The sequence below is a fragment of the Lepidochelys kempii genome, chromosome 2, assembly GCF_965140285.1.
Source record: "Lepidochelys kempii isolate rLepKem1 chromosome 2, rLepKem1.hap1, whole genome shotgun sequence".
NCBI lineage: Eukaryota > Metazoa > Chordata > Testudines > Cheloniidae > Lepidochelys > Lepidochelys kempii.
Genome location: NC_136381.1, coordinates 215,944,186 through 215,963,721, shown reverse-complemented (window position 1 = coordinate 215,963,721; position 19,536 = coordinate 215,944,186). Strand labels below are relative to the sequence as shown.

Sequence of the window (19,536 nt, the reverse complement as noted above, 5' to 3'; positions counted from 1 at the left end):
GTATACTGCATGTTTTGTTAGACACAGCTCCATAATGTTAACCCTTATCTGAATACCCCACTCAACATATATTTTTTTTTAATAGTGTTAAATTTTATTGTACTAAATACATTGCAAGTCTTCTAACAGAGTGACTAGGCACTGTAAAATAAAGATTATGTAAATGTTTTTTGAGATAAATAATTACAAACTTTAAACACTTTAATTCTAAAACATATTAATGTGGTCAATATGTACAGCAGGGGCCGGTAACCTTTCAGAAGTGGTGTGCCGAGTCTTCATTTATTCACTATGTTTTAAGGTTTCGCGTGCCAGTAATATATTTTAACGTTTTTAGAAGGTCTCTTTCTATAAGTCTACAATATATCACTAAGCTATCGTTGTATGTAAAGTAAATAAGGTTTTTTAAATGTTTAAGAAGCTTCATTTAAAATTAAATTAAAATGCAGAGTCCCCCGACCGGTGGCCAGGACCCGGGCAGTGTGAGTGCCACTGAAAATCAGCTCACGTGCTGCCTTTGGCATGCGTGCCATAGATTGCCTACCCCTGATGTACAGTATTAAGCTAAAAAGAACCTAAAATCCAAACTGATCTTTTTTTCTCAAAAAGAAAACTATTTACTCTGTATTAAAGTTCACATAAAATAAATTATAACAAATAAATACACTTTTTGTTTCACGTTAGTTTCATTTTACTTTTTTCAGTTTTAAGACTGGCCATTCCATGTGAATGTGCCTCTTCTTATTTGAAGAGAACATATGGACTAACTTAGCTGGCATTTTCCTTATCAGAAAAACAAACAAGTCTTGATGTGGGTGTTCTGCCAATTAAAACACTTAACTGTGTTACAGGCTGCAACTGATGCAGAAATCCATTACATAAACACAATGCACTTTTAGAAAATAGCAAATTAAATTTTTGCTCTTGTGCACTGCCAAAAATCAGCAATAAAGTACTGCAGATGATCATGCATGTACATAACTTTTTAAAACACTGCCTGAGGGGGAGGGGGAGGGGGAGAAAAGCCCACACAACGTGAAACAAACCCCCTCAGTGTAAGACTTTAAATATAAATAAAATCCACATTACTGACACATAGTGCATTGAGTGTCACTCAGTCATTTTACTTCCATATCCTGAAACAGAATTTAACAACAAATAGTCATTTAGAAGATCTCAAACCAGGGCAGCTTCAATACAAATCTCGTCCTCAGTTCATTATACTACACTTAAAATGAATCCTCCATATGGCATACACAGACGTTAGCACACAACGGTAACAGTAACATTTTTTCACTCACACCAAGTCTCATGACTGACTATGGTCCTGATCCTACTTTCACAGAAGTCAATCGGAGCTTTGTCACTGATTTTAAGGCAGAAGAATTGGACCATAAATAAGCAACAAACGAAGGAACAGCCAACCTTAAAAATGAAAAAGTTGCACACAATCACTAGCTATACCACCCTAGACTAGTTCAATATTAATGCTCATTTATTTTAGTTTTTCAGATATTTATTAATAAATGTAATTGTGATTTTGATTAGGAACCCAGACACAAGGTTACAGTTTATAAACTGAATTTATAGGCTCTATTCAGGGGGAAGAGCTGCCTCTTTGTCTGCTGGCACAGACGCCTCGGAATTGTCAGACACATAGATGAACATAATTTGTCTGGGAAGAGTCAACATGGTTTTTGTAAAGGGAAATCATGCCTCACCCATCTACTAGAATTCTTTGAGGGGGTCAACAGGCATGTGGACAAGGGCAATCCAATGGATACAGTGTACTTAGATTTTTCAGAAAGCCTTTGACAAGGTCTCTCATCAAAGGCTCTTAAGCAAAGTAAGCTGTGATGGGACAAGAGGGAAGGTCCTCTCATGGATTGGTAACTGGTTAAAAGATAGGCAACTAAGGGTAGGAATAAATGTTCAGAGTTTAGAATGGAGAGAGGCAAATAGTGGTGTCCCCCAAGGGTCTATACTGGGACCAATACCATTTGACATATTCATAAATGATCTGGAAAAAGGGGTAAACAGTGAAGTGGCAAAATCTGCAGATGATAAAAAACTATTCAAGATAGTTAAGTCCAAAGCAGACTGAGAAGAGCTACAAAGGGATCTCACAAAACTGGGCGACTGGGCAACAAAATGGCAGATAAAATTCACTGTTGATAAATGCAAAGTAATGCACACTGGAGAACACAATCCCAACTATCCATATAAAATGATGGGGTCTAAATTAGCTGTTACCACTCAAGAGAGATCTTGGCGTCATTGTGGATAGTTCTCTGAAAACATCCACTCAATGTGCAGTAGCAGTCAAAAGAGAGAACAGAATGTTGGGAATAGTGATAGATAATAAAACAGAAAATATCATATTGCCTCTATATAAATCCATGGTACGCCCACATCTTGAATACTGAGTATAGATGTGGTTGCCCCATCTCAAAAAAGATATATTGGAATTGGAAAAGTTCAGAAAAGGGCAACAAAAGTTATTAGGAACACTTCCGTATGAGGAGAGATTAGTAAGATAGGGACTTTTCAGCTTGGAAAAGAGACAACTAAGGGGGGAGGGAGTATGATAGAGGTCTATAAAATCATGACTGGTGTGGAGAAAGTAAATAAGAAAGAGTTATTTATTCCTTCTCATAACACAAGAACCAAATGAAATTAATAGGCAGCAGGTTTAAAATAAACAAAAGGAAGTATTTCTTCACACAACGCACAGGCAACCTGTAGAACTCTTTGCCAGAGGATGTTGTGAAGGCCAAGACTAAAAACGGGTTTGAAAAAGAACTAGATAAATTCATGGAGGATAGGTCCATCAATGGCTATTAGCCAGGATGTGCAAGGAGGGTGTCATAGAATATCAGGGTTGGAAGGGACCTCAGCAGGTCATCTAGTCCAACCCCCTACTCAAAGCAGGACCAATCCCCAATTTTTGCCCCGATCCCTAAATGGTGCCCTCAAGGACTGAACTCACAACGCTGGGTTTAGCAGGCCAATGTTCAAACCACTGAGCTACGTCCCTAGCCTCATTTTGCCAGAAGCTGGGAAAGGGCAACGGGATGGATAACTTGCTGATTGCCTGTTCTGTTCATGCCTCTGGGGCACCTGGCATTGGCCACTGTCAGAAGACAGGATGCTGGGCTAGATGGACCTTTGGTCTGACCTAGTATGGCCATTCTTATGTTGTTATGTAGGACCTCTCCCACTATGCAGCAGTAAAGGCTATTTATGATTCTGAGGGAGTATTTCCTCCTAGGTAACAACAACATAGTGCCAGAATAGGCATTATGTTGTGCCTATTATCTTTCCTATGTACAAATTCTTTGGCAACTAGACAGAGAAATGATGTGAAGGGACATAGTAGGCAGGTTATTCCCTAGCTGCCTGCAGTTGTTTGTTTGGTAGTGTGTGGTTTTCTGTTTATTTTTTAAATGACCTACACAGCCTAAAGACAGAGCTTTTCATGACAAACCTCTCTGTGCCTGTCAGCCAAAGGTTAGGAGGAAAGGGTCTACCATGCCAAGGAACTCCTCTTTTTAACACACACACACGCTTATGTTCCGGGGAAGGCCTCTCCCCACCCCCGGACTTTTCAACAACTGGGAGGCTCCCCTTGTCATTCTGCTACAGTTAGGGCAAGATCAACATCCCCTGCCAAGGAGATGGGTGGGAGAGGTGCCCATTTCCTACTCCCAACTAATAACGAGAAAAAGAAAGCAGAGATGACCCACCTTGTGCAGTTCTTTGAGATGGGTATACTATGGGTGCTCTGCTTGTGGTGTGCATGTGCCCCAGGCATCTTCAATTGGAGATTTTCAGCAGCAGTGCTTGTTCAGCCTGTGCATGCACCCTCACTATCCTCATGCCCCTTATCAAAAATATATAGGACTGCGATAGATGAACTGCCCTCAGTTCCTTCTCTACCAACCCATGGGGATTTGATTGCAGAGCCATTGGCCATTATCTCTGAAAACTCATGGTGATTGGGGGAAGTCCCGGTCAACTGGAAAAAGGCTAACGTAGTGCCCATCTTTAAAAAAGGGAAGGAGGAGGATCTGGGGAACTACAGGCCAGTCAGCCTCACCTCAGTCCCTGGAAAAATCATGGAGCAGGTCCTCAAGGAATCAATTCCAATTAGAGGAGGGGAAAGTGATCAGGAACAGTCAGCATGGATTCACCAAGGGCAAGTCATGCCTGACTAATCTAATTGCCTTCTATGACAAGATAACTGGATCTGTAGATGAGGGGAAAGCAGTGGACATGTTGTTCCTTTACTTTAGCAACCCTGATATTTAGCAAAGCTTTTGACACGGTCTCCCACAGTATTATGGCCAGCAAGTTAAAGAAGTATGGGCTGGATGAATGGACTATAAGGTGGACAGAAAGTTGGCTAGACTGTCGGGCTCAACGGGTAGTGATCAATGGCTCCATGTATCAAGCGGTATCAAGTGAAATGCCCCAAGGCCTCAGGCCGGTTTTGTTCAATATCTTCATAAATGATCTGGAGGATGATGTGGATTGCACCCTCAGCAAGTTTGCAGATGACACTAAACTGGGAGGAGAGGTAGATATGCTGGAGGGTAGGGATAGGATACAGAGGGCCCTAAACAAATTAGAGGATTGGGCCAAAAGAAATCTGATGAGGTTCAACAAGGACAAGTGCAGAGTCCTGCACTTAGGACGGAAGAATCCCATGCACCACTACAGACTAGGGACCGAATGGCTAGGCAACAGTTCTGCAGAAAAGGACCTAGGGGTTGGGTGGACGAGAAGCTGGATATGAGTCAACAGTGTGCCCTTGTAGCCAAGAAGGCCAATGGCATTTTGGGATGTATAAGTAGAGGCACTGCCAGCAGATCGAGGGACGTGATCGTTCCCCTCTATTCGACATTGGTGAGGCCTCATCTGGAGTACTGTGTCCAGTATTGGGCCCCACACTACAAGAAGGATGTGGAAAAATTGGAGAGAGTCCAGCGGAGGGCAACAAAAATGATTAGGGGACTGGAACACATGACTTATGAGGAGAGGCTGAGGGAACTGGGATTGTTTAGTCTACAGAAGAGAAGAATGAGGGGAGTTTGATAGCTGCTTTCAACTACCTGAAAGGTGGTTCCAAAGAGGATGGATCTCGACTATTCTCAGTGGTAGTGGATGACAGGACAAGGAGTAACGGTCTCAAGTTGCAGTGGGGGAGATTTAGGTTGGATATTAGGAAAAACTTTTTCACTAGGAGGGTGGTGAAACACTGGAATGCATTACCTAGGGAGGTGGTGGAATCTCTTTCCTTAGAAGTTTTTAAGGTCAGGCTTGACAAAGCCCTGGCTGGGATGATTTAATTTGGGATCAGTCCTGCTTTGAGCAGGGGTGTCAAATATAAAGGGAAGGGTAAACACCTTTAAAATCCCTCCTGGCCAGAGGAAAAATCCTCTCACCTGTAAAGGGTTAAGAAGCTAAAGGTAACCTCACTGGCACCTGACCAAAATGACCAATGAGGAGACAAGATACTTTCAAAAGCTGGGAGGAGGGAGAGAAACAAAGGGTCTGTGTCTGTCGGTATGCTGCTTTTGCCGGGGATAGAACAGGAATGGAGTCTTAGAACTTTTATTAAGTAATCTAGCTAGGTATGTGTTAGATTATGATTTCTTTAAATGGCTGAGAAAGGAACTGTGCTGAAGAGAATGACTATTCCTGTCTGTGTGTCTTTTTTGTAACTTAAGGTTTTGCCTAGAGGGATTCTCTATGTTTTGAATCTGATTACCCTGTAAGGTATCTACCATCCTGATTTTACAGAGGGGATTTCTTTACTTCAATTAAAAGTCTTCTTGTAAGAAAACTGAATGCTTTTTCATTGTTCTCAGATCCAAGGGTTTGGGTCTGTGGTCACCTATGCAAATTGGTGAGGATTTTTACCAAACCTTTCCCAAGAAGTGGGGTGCAAGGGTTGGGAGGATTTCGGGTGGAAAGAAGTGTCCAAACTACGTTTCCCAGTAAACCCAGTTAGAGTTTGGTGGTGGCAGTGGAGATCCAGGGACAAAGGATAAAATTAATTTGTACCTTGGGGAAGTTTTAACCTAAGCTGGTGAAAGTAAGCTTAGGAGGTTTTCATGCAGGTCCCCACATCTGTACCCTAGAGTTCAGAGTGGGCTCTTTGACATTCAGGAATAGGTTGGATAACACTTTGATGAATCTGGAAGTTACAAGGTGAACAAATACCAAGAAACCTTCCACAGCAGAATGAAATACTGTGATGGCTCCTAGGTAAACTTTAATGGAACTCAAAAGAGATCTCTTTGCTTTAGAGTGAAAAGTTATTCTTAGAATCTCCAAGAGAGTCACGTCAACAGGAAATAGGTGATGGTGAGTGTACCAGTGGTAAAATCTTTTCCATTCCCAAAGGTATGTTTTTCTGGTGGATGTCTTTCTATTGTTCAACTGGACGTCTTGAACCTCTCTGGAACAGGAAATACCGTCCTCTGAGTCAGAGTGGACTGGGGTGACAAACATTCCCCAAATCCTTAGTGGGAAGAATAGGCATCATTGGGAGATAGCTGGCTAGGAGAAGAGACAGAATAGGTGGAAAAACCACATCTGTCTCAGCCAGGTTAGTGAGATCAAGATTACAGTGGCTTTGTCCACTCTAATTTTTTTTAGAACCCTGAGGACTTGAGGCATTGGAGGAAAGTTATAGAGGACACTTCTTCACCAAGAAAGGAGGAATGTGTCCCAAAGGGGACGGTGACCAAGACGTCCCCTCAAGCAGAATTTCACACATTTCTGGTTGACAGCAACAGCGAAAAGGTCTATGTTCAGAAAACCCCAGGTAAGGAATATCTGCCTGAGATGGAACTGTCAAGTTCCCACGCCTGATCTTGGGTGAACTGTCTGCTGAGATCTTTGGGTATAGTGTTGGAGGCCAGACAAACCAACTGCTAAGATAAGGATTCACTGGGCTCTGTATTAGTTCCATCCCTGAGAGTTTATGAACAGAGGGAAGAGGATCTTTTCAATTTATGTAGTACATACTGTGCCACCTCACTTTTGTAAACACATTGAGTGTGACAGAGTGTCCAACAGGGAGGACTCAATACTGATAGAGGGTCATGACCTATGAAAAAGCATAGGAATATCTTGTGAGAGGGATTTACCACAACAAGAAAGTACATGTCTTGAACGTTGATGGTCATGAAATAGTCTCCCAGATCCAGGGATGGAATACCAGCTGTAAGTATTACCATCTTGAATTTCTGTACCTTGATAAAGGTATTCAGCATCCTGAGATCTTTAATTGGCCCTTGTTTTTGGAAACCAGAAAGTATTGAGTGGAAACTGCTTCCAAGGCTTCTAAGCAGAGGAGGGACAGAACCTCTTGCCTCTTGAGATGGCCTCTGAAAAAGGATGGGGAAGGAGGGTGGGAGGAATGGATGCAGTGAAAATGGATGGAGTAGCCTGATGTTATAATCTCCAAGATTTGACCTCCAAACTCCATCTGTTGGAGGTCATATGCTCCCATGAGCTGTGGAAATGGGAGAGACAATCCCCAAAAGGTAGGTGAGGGCAGAGTGGTACAGCACTGGATCTGGATTGCAGTGGTGTTCGTGGCCATCAACCAAGGTATCAAAATCAATACTTTGCAGATGATGGCTGCTGCATCGATCCAGGTGCAGTGGTTGAGAACTTTCTCCTTTTGATTCTGGGTTTCTGGCACCATATTGTAGGTGGGAAACTGGGCTGGGAGAGATCTCCGAGCTTTCTGAGACCAGTTAAATCTCCTCTTATTTGCAGGTGTATATATGTCCAGTGAGTGAAGAGTCACCCTAGAGTCATTCCGAGAATGTAGGGAGTCATCAGTGGATTTGCCAAATAATTTAAGACCACTAAGGGGAGGTCCTTTATAGTGTTCTGAACTTTATGTGGAAATCCTGAAGATTACAGCCATAAGGCTCAGCGCGTGACTACAGCTGTGGAGATGGAGCAGGCTGCTGTGTCAACAGCATTGAGAAAAGCTTGAAAAGTTGTCCTTGCAAGAAGCTGTACCTCTACATCATTCCCTGTACTCGTCTGGGAGAAGTTCAATAAAGGAATAAAATTTGGAATAGATAATTTGGTAATACTTTAATAGAATTGCCTGGTGATTAGCAATTCTGAATTGCAGGGTGGCAGACAAGTAACTGTTGAAACCATGGAGAAAGTGCTTTGGTCATTATCATATGGGGTAATCTTTGAATGTTTTTGCCTTTTGAGTTCATTTACTGCATCCACAACTAAGAAGCTAAAGGTAGACCGGGAAAATAAAAATTCTGAACCGCTAGCTGGAACATAGTACTTTTTGTCTCCCCTCTTAGCTGTTCGGAGGGCAGTGTCAGGGGTCTGCCAAATTGTCTTGTCAGGTTCTAACAATACTTCATTTACAGGAATGGCTACCTTTGCTGAAGGTGATGTGTGAAGAATGTCCAGCAATTTGTGCTGAGTCTCTAGGATATCTGTTAATGGGATCTGAAGAGTGTCTACCACTCTTTTGATCAAAACCTGAAATTGTTTAAATCATCTACTGTATATGGAGGTGGCATAACAGCTTCATTCGGGGATGATGAAATATTCATCCTTGGCATAGCTTCTTCATCAGCTCTCCATTCTTGTTCCTCACAATCACCTTCTGCAGTGGAGACTGCTGAGAGGAAATGGAGGGAATCAAACAGTGCTGACCCTCGGATTCCCTGACAGCACTGAGAACCCTGGAGAACTGCTGGCAGTAAACAGCCAAGGGTCCCAGTGTGGCCACTGTGGAGGACCATAAGAGAATGGGGGAGGCATCCAGGACTGATTGTAACAATGCGCAGAGCAGGTTGAGCTCACCTTAGCTCTGAAGTGTCCCTCAAAGGAGCAGATTCAGATGAGGGTGGTCTACACAGATAATAATAAGACCACTGAATAGAAATCAGAGTCTGAAGAACTCTCATGTGCATAGTCTAATGGAGGAACCGGGAGATGAGAAGTGATGGTTTATCTCTCCATATGCCTGGGTACAGGGGAATCAGGCAGATCCATCAGTAGATGAGGTACTAGAGGTCTGAATGAGTTCAGGAAAGGATACTGAGGTACAACCTGAACTTCTGCAGTGCCAGATGCCATGTCTGCAGCCTACTAGGCTCCCACAATGAGGTCTATGGTACCAACAAAGGTGTGAGAGGTTCCAACAATTGCTAGATGGTCAGTCAAGGTGCCAAAGATGCAGTCAATGTAGCTGGAGGTACCAACTTCTTCAGTGTATGGAGTCCCTGGAGTTTTTACCAGTTCAGTCATGTTTCAATGGTACCGATCGCTTTGGTATGGATCGTCGGGTACTGTGTGATTGAGACAAGCTTGAGGACTTCATTTTAGCATTCTCAGTACTGAGGCAGCTTGAACTATCCATGGAAGCCTTTGAGGAGCCTGGGGTCTCCCGTACAGCAGATCTCTTAGAGGTATTCTCTTCTTGAGGAGATTTAGTACTCATCTTGGTGGACGTCTTTCCCACACCACTTGCAGATCTCTCGGAGGCAGAGGAGGCACTATGGTCACTTGGAAGCCACTGTACTGAGCGGGGAAAAGAGGAGATCCAAGGGAGGACTTCGTCATAAAGTTGAATCGCCCTGTCCCTCCTGAAGCAACTCTTAAAACTAGTGCAGATTTTGCACTTTGAAGACACTTGTGTATTTTGGAGGCAGCAGAGAGAGCATGAGTGGCTGTCACTAACTGGGAAGGAGTCCTGGCAAGTGAGCTAACATTTGAAGCCTGGGACTTAAGCATGCTGCCAAAACAAAACAGTTTTCTTCTAACAGTAGAGAAAGGGAGTGGGAGGCAAAAACCTCCATCAATGGAAAAACTAACCGCCAAAGAAATAAAATATGAAGTAAATAAAAGATTAAAGACTTAATTATAAAATAAAACAAAACTATAAAAGTAACAAATAAGCAGGTATCTGTGAGCACTATGAATGGTCCTCCACTAGCCAGGGAACTCGAGAAGGAATCAAGGGGCAGTTCATCTGTCATTTGAGGCATGAGAATAGCTAGGGAGCATGAACGGATCGAATGAGCACTGCTGCTGAAAATCTCTGATAGAAGGCACCTGGGGTGCATGTGCACCTCAAGTGGAGCACCCACAGAGACACTACTCAAAGAAGAAGAAAGCCTCATATTAGGCTGGACCCAAGACCATCTACCGTCTTCAGGACATGCAGGGGAGCCACAGGCTTTAACGACTGCCAGTTCAAGAGCAAAATAAACAGGTATATAATAGACTGGGGAGAACAGGAGGGAGGGAATCTTGCTTCTGTGAGCTTTGCTCCCTCAAAGACACAACCACAATTCACCACTACACCACCATTTTTAAATAGGTGCAAAGCCAGTATCTAGCAGCCCTCTACTGTCCGCATGGCTTGGAAAGCTACAGCTACTTTTTAATGCATAGTACAAATAAAAGTGAGTTGTTGATACAATTTGTATATTTTATTCACAGAGAATAAGCTAGAATTACTCCTGGTTCTACAACAATTTCTACCACCATAAGCCTTGGCAGAAGGCTCCCAAGAAAGAAAGTCTTCCCAGGACAAGGCTGTAATAGTGGAATGTGTCTGCAAACTCCTTTGCAAAAGGCTCTGAGGTCTTAGTGCAGGTGAAAGTGGGCAGCACTGACAAGAAACAGTGCATACATTTTTTCCCAATAGTTCCTGGTAAAGTCTCCAGGAAGGAATTGAAGCTACTCCCTCTGGTGGTAAATCTAAGAGATAGCAGTGACAGAAATAGCACCTATTGTCTCTTAGGGTGAACCCACCCCTCTGACAAGAAGATTCATGGGCACTGCATGTGTGAGAGTTAATGAACTTAGTTCTGTATATGGAAATGGTACACAGTCCATCTATGCCTCATTCTTTTAAAAACTCAACTGATCGTTGTGACCTCACAGTCACGAATTGCACATTTAATGTTGATATAAAAAGCACAATTTATCTTAGTTCTAATTAAAGAAAAGGGCAGAATCTTATAAAATCATAAATTGTTGGGTATCATCCACAAGCATTTTTGAATTTCAATCTAAGAAGGACCACTCACAATACTATGGACCCCAAACAATTCACAACAAATTTGGCAAGATGTACTGTAATGAATTGTGAGAGTTCCAAATCCGGTTTTTGTTCTACATATGTAGGGCTCAAACAACAGACGATCATAACATGTTAGACATCACAATAGGAGGCATTTCACACAAAGAGAATGAACTCAGACTAAAGCACTTGATTTCACATTTAACCAAAAAAGGGTAAAATACTCATCTTTTAAATTCTCTGTGGTAATAGCATAATACATTAGATGTATGGGGATATGAGTGAATCTCATTCACAAGGAAGTGTCCTTATAATTAAATTGTAGCTTTGTCACGCTTGGGTTGTATAGTATTTACCCCACTGAGATGATTAATTCTATATTTTACAGATATTCAGTGTCTGCTTCATGAGTGTAGGTGTAATGGGTTAAGACTAAAAGGGGTGATTTAAAAAAAACGTGATTTGTGTCAGATTACTTGTGATACAAATAAATATAGGTTATAAGTAAGGCTACGATTTAGTCATGGAGGTCGCGGAAGTCACGGAATCCGTGACTTCCAGCGACCTCCATGACTTCAGCCTGCAGAGGTTGGAATCTGCTGGGGTTCCCTGACGCCTATGGGGGCAGGGAGATGTGGGGTCCACCTGCCACCTCTGGCAGCCCAGGGAGCTCCAAGCCGCCACTGGCTTTGGAGGTACCCTGCAGCTTCCGGCTGCCACAGGCAGCAGGAGAACCCCCAAGCTCCCGGCCACTGTGGACCCCCAGAGCTGTGGACGGTGGGGGTACTGCACAGCTCCTGGCCCCTGTGGGTGGTGGGGGGACCCTCAGAGCTTCTGGGGTACCCCACAGCCCCTAGCTGCTGCAGGCAGCAGAGGCCCCGCAGCTCTCAGCTGCTGTGTAGCTGCCCCGCTGCAGGTGGTGTGGGGACCTGCCTATCCCCATTTTGTCACAGATATTTTTAGTAAAAGTCACGGACAAGTCACAGCTTCCGTGAATTTCTCTTTATTGCTCATGACCTGTCCGTGACTTTTACTAAAAATATCTGTGACAAAATCTTAGCCTTAGTTAGAAGGCATTTGTTCCTGTTGAATTTCTCTCTTACTATAGAAAAGCAAAGCAGATTCTTTCTGAGCCACAACAAAATAGCAGCTGTGGTGCAATTATGACATCTAGTGGCAACCAAGAAGAGAGCAAATGTAAAATATTCAGCTCCAAAATGCCTTGGCTCTTGTATGCAGTGGTGGTGTAGACATGTTGGTCCCAGAGAATTAGAGAGAGAAAGTACATGAGGTAATATCTTTTATTGGACCAAATTCTGTTGGTGAGAGAGACAAGCTCTTGAGCTTACACAGAGTTGTTCTTCTTCAGGTATGGGAAACTTAGAGTGACACAGCTGATTGTTTAGCATAAGTAGTTAACACTTATTTTAAGGGACCACTCAGGGTGAAGTGGCCCATCACACAGGGAGAAAAGGATGGGTGGGAGTGGAAGCAGCTGGAGTGTGGGGGGTTGGTTAGTGGGTTACAGACTTCTATAATAAGCCATAAAACCAGTATCTCTATTCAGGCCATGATTTTTAGTGTCTAGCAGAGTTATACATTTATGCTTCCAAGCTCATCTTTTGAAAGTGCTGTGCAGATTTCCTTTGAGAATGAGGACTGATCGGTCAGTTATAGAGTGATCACTTTGTGAAAAGTGTTCACCCATAGGTGACGGGTTGTTTGTCTTTTATCATTTTCCTGTGAGTTCATTAGAGAGCATAGCGGTTGTCCAGTTTCACCCACATAGTTGTTATTGGGGCATTTAGTGCCCTGGATGAGGTACACCACATGTTGTGATAGGCAAGTATAGGAACCATGGATCTTGAAAGGTGTGTTGTGAAGGGATGTTGATCATTGTAGCAGTGGAGATATGTTTGCATCTGCTGATTTGGCAGGGTCTGGTCCCACTTTGAGTTGGTGTGCTGGCCTGTGGGGAGCTTGCCCCAGATGATGAGTTTGGAGAGGCTGGGGGTTGTTTGAAGGCCAGAAGAGAAGGGTCAGCTGTGTTGCTGTAGCTGTGTCAACTCCAGGATATTAGATAGACAAGGTGGGTAAGGTCATATCTATTATTGGATCAACTTCTGTTGGTGAGAGAGGCTAGCTAGAAGAACTCTGTGTAGCTCAAAAGCTTGTGTCTCACCAACAGAAGTTGGTTAAATTAAAATATATTTCCTCACCCACTTTGTAACTTAGCTTTTGAAAGTAAATCTAGTGTTTGTGAAAGTTGTTAGCCTATTGGCCTTCCTTTTGTGGGTCCCTCCAGAGAACTGACAGTAACCCCCTGCCCACAAAAGAAAAGGCACCAAACACAAATGGGTGTAAACTGACTGAGTGACAAATCAAAAGTGATGTCATGGGGATGCAAAAAATGTGCTAATATGGGACAGCAAGCAGAATATTCCAGACAATGCCCACTGCTCTACTCAGAGTTCCAAGGAGTAACTGGACACCATGCAATGGAATCCTGCCCCGATGTCTGAACAAATGAGGGCAAGGATAATTGTCTCAAAATTACACAGAATCTCCCTGTGACTGACCTTCCTTATTATGGAATTATGTATGGCAAATGGGAACACAAGAAAGTGGTTAACGAGGAGGTACCTGATCTCGGTGGGGTCTTGGATGGGTCAGAAGAGGAAGGGGAGGAAGATGGGGAGAAATACAGCCCGAAACTCAGAAGGGAGTACTGGAGGAGAAGAATAGGGGCTTCTGCCTGGACTTAGGAAGTGTGTGTGTGTTACAGGGTCCTACTCTCACTGCAGAAAGAGTAGGTATCAGGGTACTCTTGTTCTGTGAAGGAATCACCAACTAACTGCCCAGCAGGTTGCAGAACAAGGCTGGAGTGGAGGCACGCCCACAGGGGAATCTTGCTCTCCATGAGAGACTGTCAGGGCCCAAGATAGAGGCCCTGATCTTGGCACAGCAATGGCCCACCCCTCAGTCACAGGCGAGAGGCCACAAAGCAAGCAGCATCAAATGATCAGGACACATGAAACACAAAAGTGTAGGGCTGGTAGTGGGATTAAATGGTTAACAACATTGTGCAAGTGGAGGATACTAATCAGAGAACCACAGATGACACTCACTGCTCTGAGAAAAGTTCACAGGAATCAGTGGATATAGCTCAGTGGAACTCTGCTCAGATATGGAAATGGAGGCATGAAAGAAAAATGGCCCTACAGACCCAGAAATGCTCCCTAGACTTGAGCTTCTAGATGGAAAACTTGGCCAAGGCCAGGAAGAAGTTCTAGAGACACAGTCCACCTTATGCTATCCTGAAGGTGATGAAGCTACACTGTCTGGACCTGTGAATTTAGCAATGTGTTGTTCCATCTAAAGTATCTCTTATGTAAGGGACTTCCACCACTCCACTTTGGAGACTACTCCAAATCCTAACTGATCTTAGTGGTCAGGAAGCTGAAAATCACTGGCAGAGCTAAGAACAGAACCCATGGCCGATGACTACCTTCCCGACCTTTGATTTCTTATAGCTTTTCATACACTATCAAATCAACGTAAGAAAAGTCTTGTGGCTAAATACTAAGTGTAGACCAGGGTCAGGTCTACAATATAACTACCTCATTCAGGGGTGTGAAAAATCCAGAGCCGAGTAATGCCGTTATCCTGACCTAAGCCATGGTGTAGACATTGCTACATCGACAGGAGGGCTTCTCCCATTGACGGAGTTACTGCCCTTGAAGAGGTGAATTAATTATGGCAATGGGAGAAGCTCTCCCATCGGCATAGTAGCATCTTCACTGAAATGATACAGTGGCGCTGCTACAGCATTTTAAGTTGAAGCTTAAACCTGCCCGAGGCACCAGGAGATCTGGATTCTTTAAACAGCCCTGCAACAGACTTCCTTTTGACCTTGGACAAATCACTTAAACTGTCTGTGCTTCAGAATCCCTATTTGTAAGAAAGGGATGAACATGCTTTGCTACCTCATGGTGCTGTTTTCAGGCTTAATTTATTAGTGTTTTTAAAGCACTTTGAAATCCTTTGAAATGGAAAGCACTATATAAAATAGGTGCAAAATATCATATTGTGGTAGTAGCAGCAACCATTAGAATTAAGGCTATATGGTGGTTTCCATTCTAACTCCCTTTTTTCTAATCACTCAAAACATCCTGAATTTTCATTTAGTCAGAACCAGAGCTACTTTACTATAACATCTCCAAGGGAAGCAATTTAAGCAAATGTTATTGAATAATTACTATTGGTGTTTAATGGGAACAGTTTTAGTAGATATGATGCTTGATGGATGCATTCAGCCAGTGCTAAAGGGTTAACTGGTGATTAACCAGATATAATATTCTTAGATCTGGCCTTTTAATACATAAATTACAAAACAATATTTGTACTACACAACATTCAGATCTTGCTTTAGATTTTCAAAGCATTGTATAAAACAAGAGATAATTAATTAGCAATTAAAATTTAATTGCATTGTGTTATAATTGTTTGTTCAGCATGCTGATTGCCTTGGCAAGAGGCGTCATACAAATACAATTACTGGTCTTCATTTTGCAGCTGCTCCACAGGAAAAACTCCCATTTATTTCAATGAAAGTTTTGCCTGCAGTGCAGCTGCAGAATCAGGCACTAAGAAAAAAAGAACAAAGGGATAAAGCAAATAAAGGGGAAAAAACAGAGAGATCATTTTTTAATTCTTGCAATTTATGTAATATAGTTCCTTGTCTCATTTTAACTACTTTCAGATGGCTATTCCCTTAAGTGGGGCAGCTATATAGTCAGTAAGAAAGACTAATTAAAGGATTGTTAGTGATTTAATATCTTAAATCGTTTTTATGTTAGCAATTCAGTTTTCTTTTAAGGGATACACACATTATAGGTGTAACACAGAGGTGATAAAGGTATCAGGGCAGATCCTCAGTGGATATAAATTGTCATAGTTCCATTGAAGTCAATAGAACGGTGACCAAATACACCAGCTGAGGATCTGTCTCACTGATTGATATATGAATGTTTTATACAAAATGAGAAAGAATATCTCAGCAAAGAGATAAAACCCCTGTAGACAGTCAAAAATGAACCAAGCAACTCCACAACCCCACCCCTATTTGTCCCAATATCAAACAATTAAAACACTGTAGGAGCTTATTGAGGGATGAGGGGGAAAGGTTAAGAACTGACTCAATCATGGTCTAAATATATCTACAAAGGAAGACTATATCTGGCAGAAGAGGACTTATTAACCTCGCAGGAAAAGATATAACTAAATCCAGTGGTTGGAAGTTGAAGGTACACACATTCATAGTGGAAATAAGGCACATATTTTTTAATACTGAGAGTAATTAACCATTGGAACAACTTACTAAGGGATCGGGTGGATTCTCATTCACTTGTAATCTTTAAATCAAAACTGGATGTCTCTCTAAAAGATATGGACTAGTTCAACCACACATTATTGACCATGGTGGAGGAATTACAGGATGAAACGGTGTCTTTGTTATGATGATCACAATGGTCCTTTCTGGCCTTAAAATCAACAAATTAAGACAATCAATACACCATTTTCTTTCAGAACACGGGAGGCCTGGCCCAGAACCAGCCGCAGCCAGGGCAGCACGCCCTGCATGCAGCTGTGGCCGGGAAGGCCGGGCAGCCCAGCCCAAACCCTGTCATGGGGAGCCCCAGCCCTGAGCCTCTCATCCCCAGACCCCCACACACCAAGCCTCACCCCCCACACAAACCCAGAATTCCCCCCCACAAACCCCTACTCCCCTGCATCCAGCCCTCCCTGCTGAGCCCCTCCCCCCTGTATCTGGACCCCGCCCCTGCTGAGCCCAATCTCCCTGCACCTGGACACCCGTCCTCCCTGCCGATCCTATCGCCTGCATCAGGACCTCTACCCCTGTACCCAGACCCCTCCTACTGAACCCCAACCACCTTTACCTGGACCCCTCAGCAGAATCCCATTCCCCCTCCACCCAGAACCCCCCCAACAACCCCTCCTGTGCATCCAGATTCCCACCTACACCTGGACCCCCTCACTGAGCCGTCCGTACCCAGATTACCCCCCACACAACCCTCTCAACCCAGACCTGGATCGCCACACACACTAAGACCCTCCACACTTGGATCCTGCCAAGCTGAGTCTGCCTATCCACACCTGGTGCACCTGGCACAGAGGGACAGGACCCTGGGATGTTTCTGGTGCAGGCTCAGCCCTTGTGCTGTGTCAGGGTTGAGTGCAGCCTTACTGCCAAGTCCATGTCCCGTGAGTAAGAGGGCTGCAGGGTGATCTCCCACCTCCTTACAGCCAGTGTCCTGTGCTCCCCACTGCCATGCTGGAGCCTCCACATTTATTTCTTGACAAATAAAATGTGCAGAATTTTAAAATATTGTGCACAGATTCAGAATTTTTATTTTTTTGGCACAGAACTCCCTCAGGAGTATTATGTAATGTCACGATTATGCAGTGTCTTTATCAAATAGAAATATTTCTCATACCATTCCCACAATTATGTCATCTATCATTCCATCATCTATCTTATGTTCTCTTCGTAAATTGTTCCGGAGGACAGAGACAAAAGAGTTTCATATTACTTTACTTTTCAGTATCCAAAAATATATCTAGATTTGACCATTCAACATATACACACAAATTGTAAACCTAACAGTAAAGGCAAAATAACTTTTTGCTGGTTCCATGGAAAATGAGAAATAGTGACTTTCCTCTAGAAACTGCTGTATGATTCCATTGGACCAAAAGACCTCTAAAAAAAAAAAAAAAAAGAAAAAGAAGAAAAAAATCCGGGGGGGGGGGGCAATGTTAGAGCCTTTCACCATTCCTGTGAAATGTTACACTACTTTTCCTGGTAGACTAATGATGCAGCTTGTGTAGTCCCCCGAGTTGGTGGCCTAATCATTCATGAACAATAATATAGCGTAAAGCACTACAGTTCCCATTAGCCACCTATACTAGTCTTCAAGAAATAAAACATTATGGAGACCCCTCAATATTGTTTTGTTAAGTAATCAAAAATAAACTTCATATGAGTTATATAAGCGTTTGTTCAGAACTGTGTATTTTAATTTTTCCCACATAAATCCAAATATTCCTGGATAGACAAAGCGCTGATGCACAGCCACACCGATAAGTACTTCAGAATGCTAGGGAATTTTGATTGTTGGATTGGCTCAGGAAAATATTCATTATCAATTTTTTTTCCTTAAAAGAAATATTTTTAAATACATTATGAAAGTCTAGAAGTCATTTGGTTTAATCTAATTTAGTATTTTCCAGGCCTATGTTCAGTATGTGCACCACTGGAATATTTCAGCTTCTGCCTTCAACATACTCATGACATAATGTTATAGAGAAGGATTTACATTAATCTATAGATGGAATTAGGCAGATACAAATTCTAAAAAAGTGAAGTTTACCCACTGAAAACTATAGTTTCTTATTACCCCCCAAAGTAGCCATTCGATATCGCAATAAGAACTAGGGAAAAGCAACATATAGACTTTCTATATCCATTATATGAGAGGCAGCATTCCGAACTATTCAGTTCAGCTAAACAAGAGCTCCCAGTCTGACGCTGTGACCAAAAGGGATAACACAATTCTTGGATGCATAAGCAGGGGAATCTTGAGTAGGAGTAGAGAGGTTATTTTACATCTGTATTTGGTACTGATGTGACCTCTCCTGGAATACTGTGTCCAGTTCAGGTGTCCATAATTCAAGAAGGATGTTGAAAAATTGGAGAGGGCTCTGAGAAGAGCCATGAGAATGATTACAGTATTAAGAAAGTATAATAGTGATAGACTCAAGGAGCTCAATCTATACACCTAACCATAGGGTATGCCTACACTGCAAAAAAAACACCTACAGCAGTGAGTCTCAGAATCCAGGTCTACACACTGGGGCTCACACTATGGTGCTAAACACAGCAGCCTAGACATTCCCACTCAGGCTAGAGCTCTGGATCTGAAACCCAGCAAGAGGGGTGGGTCTCAGAACCCAAGCTTCAGCCTAAGCAGGAACATCTGCACTGCTATTTTTAACACTGTAGCACAAGACCTGCAAGCCCAAGTCTAGAGACCCGAGCTCTGAGACTCACTGCCGGCGGTGTTTCAGTTTTTTGTTGGTTCCCCCCACCCAGCATAAAGATACCCAGAGAGAAGCTTAAAGGATGACTTGATTACAGTCTTTAAGTACCTACTTGAGGAACAAATATTCAATAAATATTCAATATTCAATAGCCAATAAATGGGCTCTTCAAGCTAGCAGAGGAAGATATAATACAATCTAATGGTTGGAAGTCAAAGCTAGACATATTCAGACTGGAAATCAAAGGTAAATTTTTAACAGTGAGGGTTATTAACCACTGAAACAATTTGCCAATGATCGTGGTGGATGCTTCA

General features: G+C 42.8%; 1 protein-coding gene across 2 annotated transcripts in view; it reads right to left on the bottom strand.

Annotated features, from left to right (window-relative positions):
- DGKB (diacylglycerol kinase beta) overlaps positions 1 to 19,536 on the bottom strand; it is a 452,380-nt gene that overhangs the window by 339,496 nt on the left and 93,348 nt on the right. The gene's annotated exons all lie outside the window — the stretch shown is intronic.